Below are 2,589 nucleotides of genomic sequence, written 5' to 3' on the forward strand. Positions count from 1 at the left end.
GAGTAAAGTTAAACTTACCTGCCACCGACCCTGCGACGGGAGCCCTCTCCCCGCCCGGCGCAAATGCACGGAATTGCTCTCCCACGCTGGGCGCTGCGTCTGCCGCGTCGTTTCCTCACCGACCCCAACGAAACTCTCACGACACGTCCTGTGGGTCCCCAGGATTTATTTTACAGACGTTATCCCGCCCACGGTCTCTTATACATTAACAACAACTGCTTAGTCGAGAACATGAACCGTTTCGGAAAGGGCGTGCTCACTGATACGGGCGGGAAGGTTACGCGCTGAAGTCACTTGATGAAGTAGGAGAGGACGCGCCATCTGCTCAGTGAAACTCGGAGAACACGCGGGCGCGAGGGGCGTGAACCCAGGAAAACAGGAAGCGGGGCCTACACCCTCGGGGAGCCCTATGAAAACAACAATTCAGTCCACCCGAAGTTTGCTCGGCCTCGGTGCTGCACCTCCTAGGACAAGAGCTGTGTAGCCTACAAAACAATTTATATTTTATCTGTACCATCTAATTAATTAAATGGCCCCAGAGTACCGGGCTCGCAAATCTCGTTAATAGCTGGATACCGAAATAAAGGCTGCTGCCCCGACTAGGATAATATTTGCATATCCCCACCTGTGATGGTAATAAGTACCTGCCACAAATCAGAATTATGAATTTTGTACGCCTAACGAAACCGCAGGGGAAATTATACCTCGGGCGTCCCGCAGTAATTGCAGCTAAGCCGTTCGGGGGCATCGGCGCGTCTGCCTGGGTGCTCCGAGCGGCGCCCGTCAAGAGTGGGTTCAGGCACTCAAGCAAGGGGATATTTTTTTCAAAAAGTTTCTCTGTCTTGCCACATGTAATTATCTTTATGGAGCTATTCAGCTGCATTAACGACGTGAATTCGCGTTTAAAGAAGCAAATTAGAACAAAACAGAGCTCCTTCCGTCCGCCCCGGAGACGCTGCAGTTCTTTGCAAGAGCCCCAGACGGGGCCTGGTGCTGACGGCCCCAGAGGGCGCTGCCCGGGGGGGCGCACTCACCCCGAAATTCTCATCGGGAAGGTGGCCAGTGATGCTCGGGGTAGATACCAGGACTCTGTGACCGATGACAGAGGAAATGCTGGGCTGGTGACCCCAAGGTTTCAAGACTGCGTCGTGGGGCCCCTCTAAAGCGGTTTATCTGAGCCCCAGGATCGGGCCGAGGAGCCCACCGGCCCCGGGCATCTTGTCTAAGGCCACCCAACCCTGGACCACCGGCTGGAAGCCCCGCGGCCCGCAGAGGGCGCGTCCCTGGTCCTCAGGGGTAACCCCCGCAGGGATGCCTGGGGCCGCGCCCAGCATAGGGCATCCTGGGAGAAACGGCAAGCACCCCGCTTCCAGCGCTTAGACTGCGCGGCCTTTTCCTGGGAAAGGAGCTGTCTGGCTGCAGGAGAAGTCGCTCCAGCGGCGGTGAGACGCGACCGGAGGAGGGACGGGAGCTGTTTGACAGCGTGAGGCGTGAGGCGTAAGGGAGCGGTGGGTTAATTGAACATGGAAAGGCCGGTGCCGACTGTTGCCAAAAGCTAGCCTTGAGAATCGGACGAATCGGTTTCTCTTCCCTCATCTACAAAATGTGGACTGTGCTGGTTTCGTCCACCCAGCAAACGACTGACCAAATCGCATCCCCTGTGGGCTGATTGCGTGTCCGGGGGGCTCGACCGACGTCGCCGAGCATCACACTGAAGGGGCCGCCACTGTTCACCGTCCCCGCGGGGACTCGCCGGCTGGCTGCTCGCCGGGCGCAAAGCTGTGCGAGGGAGAGAAGGCGGGGACGTGTCCGCGTGGTCCAGCCCCTCCCAGACGAAGAATCTCTTCCTGCCTTTTTTTTCTTTTTCCTGTGCATGTTTAGCCTGAAGTGTGCACCAAAAAAATTTTAAAAAATCAACTTCATCTTCTAAAAATGATCTTTAAAAAAATTAGGATTTATGTATTTTGAAAAGGTTGGGGAGGAGGCACCGGGCACCGAGGGGTGACTAAGCCGGGTTGTCTGGGGCTCCGAAGGCCACCGGAGGTCTGTAGCCTTTAGAAAGGGAGCCACAGAGCCCATCTTACCTTGATGAAGTAAAATTTAAAATTACATTTTATATTTGTAAAGGACTAACGGGGAGAGTCCCCGCGGACTGTCAACTGCGACATAAAATGCTATAAAAACCAGACCAGAATCTCTCGCTCACTCTCACGTTGGCCTCAGCAGCACAGGGAGCTGTAACCGGGAAGGATTTCGTGTGGGAGGACGTGGCGCGTGGCCTCCCCTGGCTTCCCAGGCACTCGCCCCCTTGGGAAAACATGACCTGCTCCCGGGATTAAATAAACCGTGTGGCAGCTCGTCTCGCGCGCTCGCGAGGAGGCAAAGTAAAGAAAGATTTACTCTCCATCACGGAACAGGGTCCCCGTCTTATTTTAACCGTTGTTACCACGGAAACCAAGAGAGGCAAGAAAAATGAAAGCTCCTAAACGCACGCACGGCCCAGACCCAGCGGCACCCCGCGTGTGGCCTCGGGGGCCACCTCCGCAAATCCACAGCCACACGCGTGGGGGAAGCGGGAGACGGGAAGGT

Source organism: Miniopterus natalensis, chromosome 19 (assembly GCF_054644295.1).
Source record: "Miniopterus natalensis isolate mMinNat1 chromosome 19, mMinNat1.hap1, whole genome shotgun sequence".
In the NCBI taxonomy this organism is placed as follows: Eukaryota; Metazoa; Chordata; class Mammalia; order Chiroptera; family Miniopteridae; genus Miniopterus; species Miniopterus natalensis.